The sequence below is a fragment of the Gobio gobio genome (genome assembly GCF_949357685.1).
Source record: "Gobio gobio genome assembly, chromosome: 14".
Taxonomy (NCBI): domain Eukaryota; kingdom Metazoa; phylum Chordata; class Actinopteri; order Cypriniformes; family Gobionidae; genus Gobio; species Gobio gobio.
In genome coordinates, this window is record NC_137107.1 from 4,817,734 (window position 1) to 4,837,558 (window position 19,825).

Sequence of the window (19,825 nt, forward strand, 5' to 3'; positions counted from 1 at the left end):
AACATTAATATTACCAATGAAAATGTTACTACAAAGATTGTCTTTACTGATTTCTTCTGAATTAGAGTTCTTTATGTCACACTCTTTGGAATCGCGTCAAGAACAACAGCAAATTCTCTCGGTTTAACTGGTAATTGAAACTTTTGTAGAAATTCAGTGTATGATAACAAATATCCATTGGCATTAAGCAATTGTCTTACTAATATAATCCCTTCATTATACCAAGTATGATAGAATAAAGATTTGTTTTTAAATAGTATGTCTTTGTTATTCCAAATGAAATAATTGTGTGGTGAAAAATTGTGCTTATATACCAATCTCCATGCTAGCAGGGCTTGTCCATGAAAATTGGCCAATTTAACAGGAATTTTGTCAACAGAAAAAATACATTTCAACAAAAAGTCTATGCCACCAAGAGTATTAAAAATATATTTAGGAAATACATTCCAAAGACTATTTCTATTCTTCAAAAAATCTATTAACCATTTAATTTTGAAAGTGTCATTAAGTATAATCTAAGACCTCAAGTCCCCCTTGCTCTTTGATGTTACATATGACCTCTTTTTTTAAATAATGTGGCTTTTTTCTCCATATAAAATCATAAAGTAAATTATCTAACTCCTTAATCACTTTAGGAGGCACATCTAATGATAAGGAAGTATATACGGATCTAGATATGCCTTCTGCCTTTGACAATAATACCCTCCCAATTATTGATATATCCCTCATTAACCACAAATTAAATTTCTTTTTTGTTTTCTCAATAATTGGTTCAAAGTTCAACTGTCTCCTCTGTTTTTCATTGTTACAAATTATTACACCTAGATATGTTAATTCGTGTTTAACAGGGATGTTTTCTATTTCTTTAGAGGAGCAGTCTTTAAGGGGAAACAATAAAGATTTATCACAATTCATTCTAAGGCCTGATACAGCAGTGAATGCCTCAATATAACTAATAATTTTTCGTACCTCAAATTTTTTTTTCAAAAAAATCACAGTGTCATCCGCAAACTGGCTAAGTTTAAATTCTACACCTAAAGCTGTGATACCATTATATTGATTTCTCTTTACATGCATTGCCAAAACCTGGGTAACTAATAAAAATAAAAAAGGAGAGAGAGGGCATCCTTGCCTAATGCCACGATGAATATCAAACCTTTGTGATGTACCATAAGCAAGTTTGACAGAACTATTACATCCATTGTACAATGTTTTAACTGCATTTAAAAACACATCTCCAAAACCAAACAATTTAATAACTTTGAAAATTAAAGCATGACTCACTGTGTCAAATGCTTTATAAAAGTCAATAAATAAAATTAAACTATCATCATCTATAAAGTGATTATAATCTATCATATCTAATACTAATCTAATATTATTTCAAATATGACGGCCTTGCATAAAACCAGACTGTTCTAAATCAATAATTTTATCTAAACCATGTTTTATTCTTCTAGCAAAAATCATAGCAAACAACTTGCTATCATTATTGAGCAAACTAATAGGCCTCCAATTTTCAATAAAAACTTGTCCTTGTTAGGTTTAGGAATCAGTGTTATAACTCCTTGTTTTAATGTGGCAGGCAATTCACCTTTTTCTATAGCCTCTACAAATACTAATAATAGAAAAGGAGAAAGTTCTTTAGAAAATGTCTTATAAAATTCTCCTGTTAGCCCGTCATTGCCTGGAGATTTATTATTTTTTAGCAAGTTAATGCACTCTCTCAACTCATCAATGTCTATTTCTTTATCGCATACATTCTTAAAGGTCTCATCAATTTTGTTGGTATCACTAAAGCTATTTAAAAATGCATCAACATTGGAAGTAGCCAAAGTGGAAGAATACAAATTACTGAAAAAATTGAGCAACAAATTTCGAAATCTCTAAAGAATTATCTACTATTTTGTTGTTAATCATTAGTTTTGACACTGAGTCCACACTGACTTCAATCTGCGGCTTGTTTTCCAGGAATGACTAGGAGGAAATTGCTTAATTTTTGTTACAGTCAGGTGACTTATATAATTATAATGATTTAGTTAATTATCTTGGGACAAATATATATTTTAAAGAATATTTAAAACTCATTCATTGTATCTCACCAAAATTACTCTATCTAATAAAAAACGAAAAGATGTATAATCCTGTAATTGGTTCTCTTCCTGCTCTGACTGTTGAGGGCCTTTCCATTAGGGATAAAACAATTAAAGGTCCCATGGCATGAAATTTTCATTTTATGAGGTATTTCAACATTAATATGAGTTCCCCTAGCCTGAATATTGTCCCCAAGTGGATAGAAATGTTGATCGGTGTAAAACCGAGTTCTGGCTGTCTTTCTCTGCCTTTGAGAAAATGACAGGCCAGACGAGCCAATCCTGAAGTCTCCTGTTATGACGTCCAAGCAGGAACGGTTTCCTCCCTTTCCTCCGCCCAGAGAATCTGTCACGCCCATGCAAACGCTCGAGAGATCATGGCTTGTGAACGAGTGAATGCTGGCAGTTTCTCAGTGTTTGGATGTACAAATGAAAACAGAAGTCTTTTTTCAGTTCCTTCTGATCTGTGATCAGTGATTTCTTATGTGTAGCTTATTATTTATTATTCGTGCACACGCTGTGGCTTCTCTCTCTCCCGACAGAATGGTGTTTTCGTGTTTTCTATCTTGTGAGTCAGTGTTTTTGTACGTCCTCGTCGCGTCTATCTGTTCTACAATGTGCATACAGTCGTGAGTTTCTGCTCAACATCTTTAGAGATAAACCTCACACACGCCGAAACTCGGCCTTCAACATCCCCGACCCCCAGTACTGCATCTGGCCCACAGCGGAGGCACCAAACGCGGCGTGAGATTAAGCAGAAGGGGGGTAAGCGTGAGGGTATCCGGCTAGGCTAGCCAGCTTTCCCCACAATAAACTGGATTACATTCGATTACTGCTGTTGTGTCTTTGTTTGCGCTGTGTAACGTTACTCAATGCGCATCACTGACGCTTTTCATATGATTGGAACATATCTAGAAATAATGCTTTAATCAAACTTACTAACTCGTTCATCTCGCTGTAATGGTACATAACATGTGTTACAAAGTTGGTAGAATAATGATGAAGAGGACTCGGTGTGACTGGGACTCGTGTTTATTCAGAACTCTCAGATACAAACACAATAAACTCGCGCTGACAGACAGTGCTCTCACAACTCAGTAGTTACTATAAATAACTTTGTTAGCAATCGCTCCGTCTCCGTGATGTCCGGTTCGCGAACGAATCATTCTTTTGAATCGGTTCTTTTTAGTGAACCGAACCAGTTCACCAAATCGGACTGAATCGTTCTAAACGGTTCGCGTCTCGAGTCAGCGCTGATCCATCATTTACTAAAGTTACTAACTTTCTGACATGAGTGACAGCCCCTCCGACTAGAAATAAATGAATAACCTGAAGTATATTCTAGTAACTACAACAGTTCACCCTGAACTGAGACATGCTAAGAGAACTGATGAGAAGTGAACGCAGGTCCATCCGTCTCTCTGGCAGCAGCTCCTGCCTCGTAGACCTCGTTAAACCACGCCCCCTCCGCTCATTTAAAATGCAAAGATGTCAGCCAATCACAACAGTGGGCGTTTTTACTGAAGTCTCACAGCAGACACGCCTCTTGAAACAGGGCATTCAGCCAGAGGGCAAACATCAGTATAGACAAAATACCTTTTATTTCTAAATTATGACATTTTATGATGTAAAAATCATACTAACAATATAAGTACACCCCAGGAAACACTATAAAATAATAGAAAAATGCCATGCCATGGGACCTTTAATAATATGTATATCAGAAAAATATTAATCAAAGAAAAAAGTGTTTCCCCTAAGGCAATTTTATTAGTAAATTTAAAGAAGGGTTTTCGCCTTTATGTAGTTTTTGTAAACAAGAAACAGAAACAGTTGTACACTTATTTTTCAATTGTAAATTAAATTGAAATAAATAGAAACGTTTGCTAATCATAACACAAAATGTGAAATAATTCCACAATTGGGAAAAGATGCCCGTATACATGGCTAAACATTTACAGCATGTATAAATAATGGCTTTTGATATTACTCTCATTAATATTTAGATGTATTTTTAAAGTGTCATGTAGTAAACTAATCTGGATTATTAGATTATATTGCATTTTAAAATACACATGATTGGATTTGTAATGATGACATGATTACTTAATATTCACAAAATGGAAGTAAATTATTTGTTTACTTCTGCAAAACAATGACTTGGTCCAACTCTGCAGTTTCTGAACATCTTAAAACACTTTATTTGTGCGATTGCTAATATGTTTTATTTGTCTTTAATGATGCTGGAAATGTATAGTAAGGCAGTTGTTTTTGCTGAGGTATTTTTAAACCATATTTTGAATTGAAGATGTGTCGTTATAACACAGGGAACTCAAATAGAATGATAATTTAGCCTATATGGTTTAATGAATAGCAAAAAATGTTTGAAATGTACGTCATCTAAACTGAGGTCAAAAACATTTACAAAGCTTTAAAATTCAAAAATGCTTGTTCAATTAACAATTTTTCCTGTAGACATAAACAGTCCATATTTAATGAAAATGTGCCATATTAAAATTTAAACTCTTTTAATATTCATTGTGTGCATTTTGTTTTTATGATGTACGTTGTGTAGTGTTTCCAGCCTTGTCTAAACTAAACTAAAATGACTATAATCAAAAACCAGTCAACGAGACAAACATGCAAGGAGTTCAATTTATTTTCCAGAGGTAACATTGGTATTTTGTGCGTACATTAATTTGAGATCTTTTCAGGATGCTATACAGATTACATATATCATGTTTAATGAGATTATTACAGGATATATATTTTAACTTTGCCATTAATCTCAACCATGCATACAGACTCATACCCTGTGTTTACATCCATTTAGACATTTCCATCGTTCTGTGAAACACTTGGGGTTACTTGACTGTAACCCTGTTCCCTGATAAAGCTACACTCAATGCTGCATAAGCTTATGCAAATGGGAAATGTCTTTGACATAACCAGCTGTGAAAATAGTGTGAAAACACGTCAATGAAATTGACCCGGAGGTATTTATAGCCTCGGCCGGTGACGTCATAGGCGCACCTGCTGCACGAGGCTATAAATAGATGAGCTTCAGCTGGAGCAAACCAGATCTTCTTTGTTTGAAGACCAGTCCTGAAGCATCATCAGTACGGCCTAGCAATGCAGCATCTCGTTCCGCTTTATCAGGGAACAGGGTTACAGTCAAGTAACCCCAAGTGTTCCCTTTCAAAAGCTACACTCAATGCTGCATAAGCTTATGCAAATGGCAACGAGAATACCCACGCCGCCGTGCTTGATGGTGCCTGGATAGTCAAGATGGCGCCGAGGACGGCCGCAACGTCGCAAGCTCTGCTGAAGCATTGTAGTTTTTTGTTTGTTCTGTTTATAGTTTTTGTGTTTTTTGTCTTGGATGTTGTCTGCCTTACTACGTACGACAGACAGACACTTTTGGACATTGGTTCGGCAATCGCACACCGAAAACCGGACTTTAAATTCATCAACGACGACAAAAATAAATTTAAAAAAACCAGGCGGTGTGTGAAGAGAGCTCAGAGGATCATCAGAGACTCTAGCCACCCGAACCATGGGCTGCTCTCACTGATGCCATCAGGCAGACGGTACCGCAGCATCAGATCACGCACCAGCCGACTCCAGAACAGCTTCTTCCCACAAACAATCAGACTCCTTAACTCTTGACCCATCAGGATCATAACACACACTGGACAGAATATCACTCAGCACAACCCACTGTAGATAAACACACATTATATACACATTTATTTATCATACAGCATCTATTGCACTTTGGATTTCAATTTTTCAATCTGTGAATAATATTTTATACTGTACATTGTATATTATTATTACTATTATAGCGTAATGTATATTGTTTAGTGTATGTTTAGTGTATATTGTTTAAAGTATATGTATATTGTAAGTATGTGTATATTGTTTAAAGCTGTGAGAACTACACTCACATTGTGTAAATTATTTATTGTTTATTGTAGAGTTTACTGTGCTGTGAGCAGGGCCGTGCAGAGAGTTCTGCAGGGGCAGGGGCTCAAATGTAAAAAAGGGGCAATATATATATATATCCTTATGCTCATCAAGCCTGCATTTATTTAATAAAAAATACAGAAAATAAATATTCTGAAATATTATTACATTATGTTCTTTTTTACTTTTTATTATCAAAGAATCTTGCAAAGAGTATCACAGTTTCAATCATTGACATTAAATCCTCATATTAGAATGATTTCTGAATGATCATGTGACACTGAAGAGTGGAGTAATGATGCTGAAAATCCAGCTGTGATCACAGGAACAAAATATATTTAAAATTATTTTAAAATAGAAAACCATTATTTTAATAATATTTCACAATATTGCTGTTTTTTATCAAAAAAATGCAGGCTTGATGAACATAAGAGACTTCTTTCATAATGCTGCATAATATTAAAAAATGGTAATATAATTAAGTCCTTTCACGTCACCATTTCGCCAGCACTTCACATAATAGTCCTGTAGGTGCCGGTGGCACTTGGGTTTTGTTAACTTTGATAGTTTCATGAAGTAGTAAACGGTGTATCAATATACATAAATACAAGTGAATTTAACACTACTTACCATTAATGCGACTTTTGCTGCTTAATGGTTTTGTGCAGATTTGTTTGTTGTCAGTTAAAATCCATTTTGTCAGTGATGCAATTTATAAAATGAGACAAACCGCAGGAAATCGTTCCACAAACGTTAGTTCGTCTGTCCATGTAATTTTCAACCGATTTATGAATAATGCTGCCTTCACGTGCTATCGGAAATTTGATTATTCCGACTTCTGAAGTCGTGATTACGAGCGCATTGCATTCAAGATGCAAAATGTGAGGGCGTTCATGTGCAATGTTTACCTAGGAAACTCGTATTTACGATAATTCCGAGAGCACGTGAAGGCAGCATAAGAACAGCTTTGCCAGATCACGATTGGTTGGTGTATAGTATACATGACGGGCATTGGTGAATTGTGTAATACCTTAAAATATATAATATACATATTTGTAATTAAATCAACACATTAGCTCTGATTATGGATGGGAAAAAAAATATTGGTTTACTTTTTTCCCGTGAGGCCACACGCTCTCTGAAAGGACCATATTTGGCTCGAGAGCCGTTTCCGAACAGTGGAAAATCAGCTGTCAATCAAAACGCACGCAACCCATAGCAACGCGTTATGGCAACGCCTCAACAGAAATTGTCCGACTTTTGAGCCGTTCGTTACTATTGTATACATTGTCATGTTATAATAATCACATTTATTTAGTTTTATTGACCACGATATTATCATTGATTTTGTCTGAGAGGGGCACTTTTGATTCATTTTGAAAAAGGGCAGGGGCTCGAGCACCCAAAGCCCCCCCCTCTGCACGTGCCTGGCTGTGAGTAATTGTGGGCGCATCAGTGTAATCTGATGCTGCTTTAAATGTTGTACATGTCATGTCATGACTACTATGTTGCTCGGAACTGCACCTAAGAATTTCACCTACTGTTGCACTTGTGCATATGTAGAGTGACAAATAAAGTGATTTGATTTGATTTGATTTTGACCCCTTACGGTTGTGTATGTGTGCACAAGAACGCAAGAAGCCTCAGGCATTAGCCTGTGATGTCGACTCAAGGACATGAGAGCCCAGAGTGGCATGAGCATCCAAAGCCGCGTTTCCACCGAAATTACCCGGAACTATTTGTACCAGGAACTTTTTTCCCAGGAACTTTTTCTCCCCCAGACCTGCTACAATCTGCGTTTCCACCGCGGTCTAAAGTACCGGGGAGATTAGGTAAATTAGTCCGGTGACGTGGGAATGCGCGCGACTGCTTCTCCCAGTCACCGACGGACAGTAATCACTTTTGCGCGATACTGTCTGCAACAATAACAAGTGTAGGTGATGCAAGCAGCGCTGCTTTTGCTGATTATATGTACACACATTACCAACACTGCTTATTTAAACGTGCACTTTCACCTGGTTTGACCATTTTAATGCAAAATGGGATGATGGGCAATCCAAAATCTGAATGTGTTGTAATAGCTCAATTCCAAAACAAAACATTTTCTATAAAAGTATAATGAGGTTTCAGTCATGACAGATGTGTGAAAAGTTAATTGAATGAAAACAATAGACTGAATTAAGCAGTTGAAAGATTAGGTACTAGACTGCAAGTATTTTATTTTTTATCACAATAACATCTCTTAACATTCACAAAAAAAAAATTCACATGACTAGTATTACAATATGCTTCATTAAATGCATAATTTTAGAGACTTCTTCCTCAAATTTGAAATGAAGCAGGACCACACTTATGGCTTCACTTAAGTTGTGGTTATAAGTTATTATACTACATTAACATAGTTATACATTTAAAAATATAATATTTGGGTTTTCTAGATATGTTTATGTGCATATTCAGAAAGACTTGCGAGCAGCAGCCCTTTTATTTGCTTCCTACACTATATGAATACAATTAGAATGTGGTTATATAGTTAGAATGTGGAAATTAAAGACACAGTGACATTTTACACATTTGACTTTATTTTAGACAGATTAGTTCTTACAAAATTAAAATAAAAGTGTGCAAAGACAAATAAATTACTAGAACAATAAAATGAAAATATAAAATGTGAAAACAACAATATAAAAAAAAAAGTGTATTTTTCAGTAACCTGTCCAAGAGCTGTGCCAACATGTACAATATATAAAGTACAAATGTGGTAGTGCAAATGCTTCATTCAAGCGGCTGGTCATTGTGGCTACTTCTTGAACGACTGGACAAACTGTCCAAGAACAGACAGAAACCCGGTCTGAAAGTCCCTCTGCTTTCTTCCGCTTCTGACTGGTGGAATGCCAGCTCTTGCCTCCTCATCTCTCCTCGGCCTGGCTATCCAGTAACAGCTGCATATATTGGTCTTGCTGTTCTTGTCCATGCTGCAGGACGGCCCGGCCCATGTCCCTCAGTGCATCAAAAAAGTCACAGTCCTTTTTCCTTTTCCCTAAGTAGAAAACTTGCACAGAAACACATGGAAATTAATACACAAGGCAACCATGAAACAATAGAAACCATCAATTAATTATTTAAAGTGTTTTCACTACAAATAATGAACAATTGTTTGGCCAGCTTGAACAATGCCCAGTGTGCAAATTTTATCATGGGCAATTTAAGTTTACAATTAAAAACAACAAAACTACTCAAAACCATTAAGGATTACACATCAGTTTTTAAATATATACACATTTTTGTCAGCTTTATAACGTACTAGTGACCGCGGGGGGAAACACGCTGGTCTCCGTTGCCTGCGATTCATCAGGGCCACCCGTTATGTCTGGAAAAGCACGTTGAAAAAAGTTACTGCAACGTGTTTAAACACTGCAACGAGTTTAATAGATGATACCAAGATGATATATTTACCTTCAACCCACTCGGATTCCTGGATGGTTTCCAACAACGCACTAGCCGAGTCTTTCGTTACCGCTGCCCTAGAAAAGGACGGTCTGTGTCCCAGCAACGCGTACAGGCGGTCATACCACTTGTTGATACGCCGGTCGGAACCGCTCCGGTTGTTATGATCCTTTAATTTCTTGTAATCTTGTCTTAATTTCTTCAACTTCTCTCTGCACTGTTTTCCAGTGTGACTGGAACCGAGTCGATATCTTCAGGTATACCTTTTCATTACGGGTCGCCGTTTCCAGTTCCCGCTGGATGTCCTCCTCCGCATATATGCTCAATAAAGCCTGAACCTCGTCGTCGGTCCATCGGTCGAATTTATTGTTGAACTCCATTGTTGCAAAAAAAAATATTTACTGAACGCAAAACCCACAGAACTCACCTCGCAAAAGACTCGTAAATATGGCGGTGGAAAAAAAAAATAGCTGCGAGAGCTCAACCAATCAGCATGTTCAGCGCCCAAGTCCCACCCCCGAAAGTTCGGGAACTTTTCAAAAGTCCCACCTCGCAAGCAGGGCCGTTTGGAGGGGGAAATATTTACCCGGAACTTCATTTAGACCCTGGTTCCTGCGGTCGAAACACACCGAGTTCCCCCCCAAAGTTCCTGGTTCCGGGGTAAAGTTCCTGCGGTGGAAACGCGGCACAAGCTATAAAGTCTTAAAGGGGTGGTAAACCACGATTTCACTATTCTAACTTAAGCTAGCGTGTAATGTTGCTGCTTTAGCATAAACAACATCTGCAAAGTTACAACGTTCAAAGTTTAAAGCAAAGGGAGATATTTGCTTTTAAAGAAATCCATTTCTAAGAACTACAGCAAACGGCCAGTAGGCGACTACACACATTCCTCCAGGGTTGGTGACATCACCAGGCTCAATATTTACATAAACCCCTCCTCCGAGAATATTAAATAAGGGGGGTGAGGCCATTTTGTATCGCGGCGCTGTTGTGGTATAAGTTAGTTAGGCTGGAGTGGTGTTGCCGCGATGCCAAGGAAACGCTGTTATTTTCATCCGGATTGCAGGTCTGGGGTACTTGCTCTGTTCAGCCTTCATAGGGACGGGGGTGCATTGCAGAGCGTTTAACACACAGCATGTTATATGCACGTGTGTATGAGACAGAAGGGAACAGGCACGTGCGGGGCTCCCGCAGCACATCTCACGGAGGAAAACTTTCACAATGTTCGCGAGTTCAATGCAGGATATGCACAACGGCTTGACCTGAAAGCTGGATTTACAAACAGAAGCTGTTCACGGGCCACAACCTGTAAGTCTGATTTATTTTTCATCGATGTGTTTTCCTGTAATAGGTTGTGGCAAGGAAGTAAACAGATGACAACGCTGTTCTGCAAACCAGTCTGTTAAATGCTCATTCATACTTAACGTTATCCGACGAACACCTAACGTTACAAACACTAACGTTAAAATCTCAACAGCGAACTTGGCATTAGTGTAAATGATTCTTTGATTAGAGCTTTTATGTATTATTTATCTACAGGCATGCTAAACATGGTTCTGTGTGTGATTTGGCTACTATAGTAAAGCCAGTGTTTAGTGTTTTGGGTTAATAGTTCTTGCGACAGATATTTGGCTATAATCGTTCTAAAAATACAAAAGTAAAAGTGCCATTCAGTAGCGATCACTATAGATCCGCAGTCTTTACTCATTAGGACTGAACAGGTTCTGCTCGATCATCTTCACTAAAATGTTCTGGGTCTGATTCGGGCTCAGATTGGTGTGGTTTTATTGACGCCATCGTTTCTAATACTAACCACAGTCTACCGGTAAGGGGCGTGACGTTTCCGACAAACGTACACTGCGGTTAGCGAATCACAACACACTGGGCCAGCTAACCAATCAGAGCCCACTGCGTATTTTTGAGGGACTGGCTTCATACAACCCGGAAAGCATCAGACCGTTTTACAAGGAGGGACAGAGCAGTGTAGAATAAAGGTCAAATATATGAAAAATAATGATTTTTTAAAAAAAACGAAACATTAACACATGTTACAGTGCACTCCACAAACACAATCAAGCCTTCAAAACAATGTGTTTTACCACCCCTTTAAGAATGTGTGCGGAGAGGACCAACCTGCCGCATCACAAACACTTTGTAAGGGAGCACCCCTTGCTAACGCAGTAGAAGAGGCGACTCCCCTGGTGGAGTGAGCCCTTAATCCTATAGGTGAAGCTTGACAGCGCACCTCATAGGCAAGAGCAGTAGCATCCCTGACCCAATGTGACATTGTTTGATGGTGGCAGAACCTGTTACGGCCCCCATGGCAAACAAACAGTTGCTCTGACTTACGCCACTGGCTAGTGCGGTGGACGTAGGCCTGAAGAGCATGGACTGGACACAGTCTATGAAGTTTCTCCTGATCCGGCGTTGTGAACGGCAGAGGGCAGAAGGTTTCAAGAGTGACAGGATGTACAGTCGACAAAGGAACCTTAGGCAGGTAGTCAGGGTGGGGATGCAAAATCAGAAAATCCAGAACTGAAGTTACCTGGCAGTTGACTGAATCTACATTGTGTCGTACACCACCTTTCAAAGACACCCCATTTATTAGCATAAACTTTCCGAGTGGAGGAAGCCCTAGCACTTAGGATGGTCTCAATAACTGCAGGCGAAAGCCCCGTGTCCCTCAGTTGGTGCCCTTCAGGGGCCAACATGAAGGTTCCACAGGTCGGGCCTGGAATGGAATATCGTGCTCTCTGCCTGAGACAGAAGGTCCCTCTCTTCGCCGGAATCGCCCAAGGCGAGCCATTGAGGAGAGACACTATCTCCGAGAACCAAACCCTGTTCGACCAACGCAGCGCTATCGATAAGAAGCAAGACCCTTGTTGGCGAACCCTGGCTAGAACTCCCAGGAGCAGAGCGACTGGAAGGAGGGCATACAGACGCATTTTGGGCCATGTATGAACCATCACATCCAGACCCAGCGGGGCTGGGTGACAGAGAGAAGCAGGGACATTGCGCTGTCTGAGAAGAGGCGAAGAGGTCCACTCCCTGTGGTCAGCTCTGTAAAATCTGATCCAGATCTGCTTGACTACTTCTGGGTGGAGTTTCCACCCCCCCATCTGTAACTCTGTCTGGACAGTATATCTGTTCCCACATTCAACCGCCCTTGAATGTACACTGCTCGAGTGACAGGAACTTGTTCTGAGCCCAGAGAAAAATCTGTCTCGCTATTCTGATAGCGTGAGCACAGACCCCCCTGGTGATTATATATGAGATATTTAGCTGTACTGTCCACCCGCACTAGGACATGACAGCCCCTCAATTGGGGGAGAAAGTATTTCAGGGCCAGAAATACAGCCGTCAACTCGAGGCAGTTGATGTGCCAACTGAGTTGATGACCCTCCCATTCCCGTTGGGCTGGACGACCCCTTAAGGCCGCACCCCAGCCCGTCAGGGAAGCGTCCGCCGTTAGCAACTTGCGACGACAAGGTACGCCTAGAGTGGGACCCAAGGCAAAAACCGGGGTCTGAACCACATAGTTGGTGTACAAAGCCACATGGCGCGCCACTTTATTTGCCTGAGGATTGGCCCTAAGTCCTCTGGCTTTGAGCCACAACTGAAACGGTCTTATGTGCAACAACCCCAAAGGGAAACCCGTGGATGCTGATGCCATTAGACCTAACACTCTGGTGCTGATGATCAGTAAGATCTTGGTCTAGCCTGACTTTGCTCAGGGAATACTGTATGGTCTTGATTCAAGCGGGAAACCATTGTGCCCACCTTGTGACCAAAAACCGAACAAACCCTAGATAAGTCGTTCTCTGGGCAGGAGAAAGAACACTTTTCTTGGTGTTGAGTCTGAACCCTAGAGAAACTAGATGAGCCAACACACTGTGTTGAAGCACCATCTCATGTGATTGTGCTAATTTTAGCAATCGCCTCTGTAATTCAAAATTTGAATGCCCCGGAATCCCAATGGAGCCGGTAATACATCCATACATTTTGTATACATGCGGTTACAAGGCTAGCCAAATGGAAGACCCGAAATTGGTAAGCTTTTGCCCCCAAGAGGGAACCTCAGGAACTTCCTGTGTTGTGGCAGACTTTATATGCGAATACATGCGTCCTTCGGATCAATCGTGCCGAATCCAATCACAATGTTGAATATGCAGGGCCGGCTCTAGCTCTTTGGTTGCCCTAGGCGAGATTGAGTTTTGCGCCCCCCCCCCCCCCCCTTAATTGTTAAGCCCACCGGCAACTATAGTTGCCAGTGTATAGTTGTCATTTTCCTTCTGTAAGTATTTTTCTAGATATTATCCATGTTTTATATCTTAATGACACACAAGCAGACAACCAAATAAAGGATTTGAAGAAAAAAAAAAAGTATTAATTTCCTTCCTGTCACATGAGACTGCCCACTTCCTACCCCTACTTCCAGGGAGCACAACGAAGGCAAACCCTCCCAAAGAAAGGTCATTTTCATGTTACTAATAAGTATTTTTTGTTGACATATATCAACATAATCATGAAGGTCTCTAGAATCATCCAAACATAACAAATCTTACAACAGATCTATAGTTTTTTTGTATACTTAGTCAAACATAATAAATTTGATTATGAATACAGATTGATCTGTTGAAAGCAGTTATTTTGATTTAGATGCTAAATGTTCTCCTCTTATACATATTTGACATTGAAGGGGTGCATAGGCTACAACATATTTGCCCACCGGCAACTATAGTTGCCACAGATTCAAATACGATTTTCAAGAAAAAATACAAAAACCTGGGGAAAATAAATGCAGGACATGCCATTCAGAAAAAAATTGGGCACAAATGGGTTAAGTATTTATAAAAACTATACAAACAAAAATGCTCCTATACTAGTTACTCCAAGACTTAAAAAGCTAATTATGACTTAAATGATACACTCTAATAAATTGCACATACAAAAATGTTACAAAGAACGTTGGAGGATATTTAACAAATTATGACTCAAACTATGGATGAACAAACAAAAAGGCTTTTATAGTCACTCCAACACTTAATCAAGAAAATTAAGACTTGAAGGATCAACTGCAATAAATTGGTCATACACAAATGCTAGAAAGAATGTTCAAGGATATTTACCAAATATTAACTCCATAAACTGTGCAAAAACTCTCTTAAGCACCTGTAAAGACACTTAAGCAAATTATGACCCATAAACTGGATTAACTATGCCCTCTACAAACAAAAGTGCTATTATGGATACACTGTACTTACCACTACAAAATTAAAATATATAAGTTCTTGTAGCTCTATCCCTATCTTAAATAATAAAAGATGAACAGTTGTTTCTGGCATTTCTATTCACCTTCAAAATTGACGCAGCATTAAAATTTGGCTCGTCTGGATTTCCTTATTGTCAGTGAAATGCGTAGAAATATGTAGATAACTAGCTAGCTAGTGATAGCTTAGTGACAGCAATAAAACGTCCAATGCCGTCCAATATTAGTTGATAATATCGATAATACGAAGTAAATTTATTTCGTTTGACACCTTTATGGCTGAGATGAGAAGACTTACCTCTATACTGGGCTTTCTTTTGATCATCTGCCTTTCTCTTTTTCCGTCCCTGTGCACTCGAGGGTTTAGACCGCTTCATTTTTGAAGAACGCGCCAGTGATGAGCACATGCCTGACCAACCGCCTGAACGCCTGTGCTCGACAATACTCACTATCAATTCAATCTAATAATCAGGTTAAGTAATTAAACGTGCGGCTGAGGGGGCGCCCAATGATGATCATGTTTAATAAACAGTATGTTTTATTTCGCTTGTTTTAATTCTATGCTTATTGGGAAGTAAGTTTAAGGGCGCCACAAGAGGGCGCCTGGCTGCGCCCCCAACACATTTGTCGCCCTAGGCAACCGCCTAGCTCGCCTATAGCAAACGCCGGCCCTGTGAATATGCGACACGACCGCCTTCACTGTAACATCTTGACCTTGAGTACTTTAACTGCTTCACGGTTTAAGACTCGAAGATCTGAGATTGGACACCCTACTGGGGACCAGGAAGTAACTGCTGTCACTTGTGACAGTACGAACCCCAACTCCGCCTTCACGGAAGTGGAGACCACGCCGTTCAAACACGGAGGACGACAAATAAATTAGTTTACTAATTTTTACCGTGCTTAACACCCATGCAGAAACGCCTGGCAGAAGTTCACACGCTGCCTGAGACTCTGAGAGTGACAATTTTAACACTTCCTGTTGAGGGGATGTTAGACGTTCTATGTCCTGGATGATAGCAGGATTTAAACACTGAACGTCTAACATTTCACTGGAAACTACTGCCCCCCCGAATCACCAGAGGCGGCGGGGATGGAGTGGTTTTGAGGATAACGGGGTGGGGCGAGCAAATGTTTGACACGCCCTGTCCCGTGGGGGCAGACTGGGCACCAGACCACCGGACTTCCTATATTGATGACAGTCCCGAGGTCTGCCCTGAGAGGTTGTTGAGGATGACGAGCCGGTCCCCAGTCTTTACGAGGGAGAGCGCGACTCGCCACACTCTGCTTATTACCCCCCTAAATCTTGAAGGACCGAAGAGAGGTTATGTGGCTGACAGCCCCTCCCCTTGAGTGCATTGAGGAAGAAACTGAGTGAACACTTCCTGTTTCTTCCACTCCTTTAAATCTGGCCACTACAGAGTTAACTGAGTCACCAAATGAACCACTCAAATCCTTCAGAAGGTCAGCCTGATATGCCTGCAAGACAGCCATGGTGTGCAGCCCAGCACCAGCCTGTCCCTTTATTTATTATTATATAAATCATATACAATATATATTCCATATAAAATAATATATTATATATATATATTCCATTTAAATAATATACAATATATAATTCATATATATAAGCTTTGCCCATGACAGCCGACGTTTATTTTCTACATGGCTTTGTGGGGACGTATGTCTCTTTAATGAAAATGCAGACCCAGGCGAGAGATAGCTCTTGAGCGTCTCCCACCTGGGGTACTATTCTCACATATCCACGCGATTTCGCACCCATGATAGTCGAAAATGTCGAAGTCAAGGGTACAAAAACACGTGAAGTAAATGCTTTCTAGACAGAAACCTCAAGCTCACTGCGTTCGGGGATCCCTCATTCACGGTACCAGACAAACTGCCCTGGCCACCGCGCGAACAACCACCTCGATAAATTCCTCGTATGGATTCACTATCATGTGAGGAACGATCGCAGGCCGGCTGCTCGAGGTCCGCGGACCCAGAGATTCATCATCATTCCCCGCGCGAGCCGAAGAAACGCCGGAGCGCGCTTCGGTATCACGCGGGGAAACATGCATTTGTTGAGCGAGCAAGCGAAAGGGACGGACCCGTCTCTTGCTCGTCAACAAACCCATTCGAGAGCTCCGAACACGGGTGCGGACTGAAAGTAGCCGAGACGAGCATAAAGCATTCTAACTGTAAAGGCTTGCAATGCTCGCACTCGTCTGACTCAATGCAGAGACCGCATGCTCTTCCCCAAACACACACAGCAATAAACGTGCACATCCAGTTCTATTTGAAAGAGAACATACAGCGTTTTACTCTGCTGACTCGTTTCCAACTGATCAGATTTAACTAGAACTCTTTCCACTAATGTTTCTTTGTAACAGAGATGAGAAAGAGAGAGAAAAATCTGCACACTGCCATGTTGAAAACTAACTCCTAACAAAGATCTCAAGTTGAGTCTTGAAAGAGAGAGAGAGATTTTTTTTATTTTTTCAGAGACTTTGTAACACACCATAACACAGAGTTGGTCTGAAAACAAAAAGACCTGGTTTGCTCCAGCTGAAGCTCATCTATTTATAGCCTCGTGCAGCAGGTGCGCCTATGACGTCACCGGCCGAGGGTATAAATACCTCCGGGTCAATTTCATTGACGTGTTTTCACACTATTTTCACAGCTGGTTATGTCAAAGACATTTCCCATTTGCATAAGCTTATGCAGCATTGAGTGTAGCTTTATCAGGGAACAGAGGATCTTGTGTTCTGTGATATTGACAGCTAGCGGTTGAAATGGGCACTACAACTTCACAATATCGGAGAGTTGATTCTCCCGCGCTTTCTCCTCAGACTCGACGCTCGCGCGTGTTGCCAGATTGAGGACACCAGTGGCGTCGCTAGGCCCGTTTTACAATACAATACGATTATATTTATAAAGCACATTTAAAAACAACTGGTGTTGACCAAAGTGCTTAACAAAAGCCAAGGAAACAAACCATAGAATAGAGACACATAAAACATTAAAGCATATAAAAGATGATAAAATGGAAAACTATGAAAATCAGAGAAAAAATTTACGTTTTCAAAGTGAAAATTTACAAAGTTTGGGCGGATCTGATATAAGCCGGTAGTATGGCAAGCCTTTTTGACTTTTATTCATTCACAAAATTTGAATTCTTGATATCAACAATTCAATTGCCACTAAAGTGATGTTAATATCTGATATCATGAATGTGATTATTACTAGTAAGAAAGCCATTTTAGATATCTGGAATTGAATTTGAATGGCAGCCTATGTTGACATTTCACTTGTGAAAATATGATTACAGATATCAAATATAGCTGCAAGCTGCAATTGTCGGCGCCAAGCGAAAAGAAGACAATAAGACATGCCAGCATCGCTGGGAGTGTCAGACCAACTGCAACAATGAGCCATTAAATACCAATTAAGATCATTTTAGGTAAAATAGCTGTAAAATTATAGATACAGTCAATAATAATGATTTAATTGTTTATCACATTTTCGACCAATAGGTAGCACAGTTACGAAATTGATGTGGTGTGGTAAGAAAAAGGGAACAATGACACATAAGTTTTGTAATGATACACCAAATACATTCGTAAAAAGTATAGCATTAGCATTTTATATCCTAATCCTCATTGTAGTCTATGGGAATTTCATGTTTTGTTCTATTATAGCGCCACCAAGTGGCACAATCCTACCATTTTTTGTTCATGTCCTCGGAGTGAGCCCATACATGCGTGTCAATTTTGGTGAAAATATCTCTTTTTCGTTTTGGAGTTATAGACATTTATATGAACAAACACGTAAAAACTGACCCACACCTGACTTTGGTTGGATTTTACTCCCCCTTACTATCAATATTGACGCTGGTTTCGTCTTGATCGGACTAGCGGTTTCGAAGATAGCTAATGTTTTTAAAGCGCTAAAGTAAAACGCTGCACAAACCATACGCCGAAACCTGGCAAGTCTGGTATCGTTGGACTCAGCAACGATTCAGGAGTCTAATGAGATGCTGCTGCTGAATGTTCTGATGACCCAAACCGAGTTTCATAACAATCCGTTCATGTACAGCCTTTTAGCACATAATTCAAAATGTCCGACAGCCAAAATGGCCGATATGGTAAAACTGGATATCAGTCGACTCGGCATGACGTCCCGAATCTAACGAGAATTGAATTGTTGATATCAAGAATTCATATCTCGTGAATTAATAAAAGTTAAAATGACTTGCCATACCGGCTATTCCATAACCGATGACCACAAAAGCAAAAAAGTTTTTAAGCATTTTGAACTAATTGCAAGCGTGAGATACTCTGAGGGGCACCAATATATAAAGAGTTACAGTAAACTAATCAGGATGTTACAAAAACATTCATAACAGTCTCAAAGTTCTTAGCAGACAAAAAGAGCTTAACCTTGGCTAAAAGACGACTAAAACGATTTTAGGAGGATTTTAGACCCCCTTATAAATTTGCGATTAACACTGTAATATGTACAGTAATTCAGGATCGCCTCAGTCCACAGCCCCAGACAAACTGCACATTTATTGATAGATTGTTATGATATCTGCATCTGTGTAGTTCTTCGTCTTAAATGCAGTTTACATAATATGATGCGGGAGCAAGTCAAGACGGTTTCCCATCCGGCTTATTTATTTTTATGAAATTCCTTTCATCTAAATGCCATGAGACTTTTCCTACCTTTGCTAAAATTCATACTTCAGTGCAATAAAAATTGCAAAAAAAAAGTATAATATTAATTTGATAATAAATACAAAAGCAAGACACGTGTAAAGAACTATGAAAGGGAGTGTAAATGGCTAATGAGTACATGAGTGGTCCTCTGCCGCCATCTACTGGTTATGGTGGTCATTTTCATGGTAAAAGTGTGTGTTTTCCACCAGGTGACAGACATCCTCCACTAACCCATGGCACAATTTACATGCAATCCCCATGAAGGAAAATGATCAATGTATTTTACCCACATATTTTGCCAATCTAGATAATTACATATTATTAATATT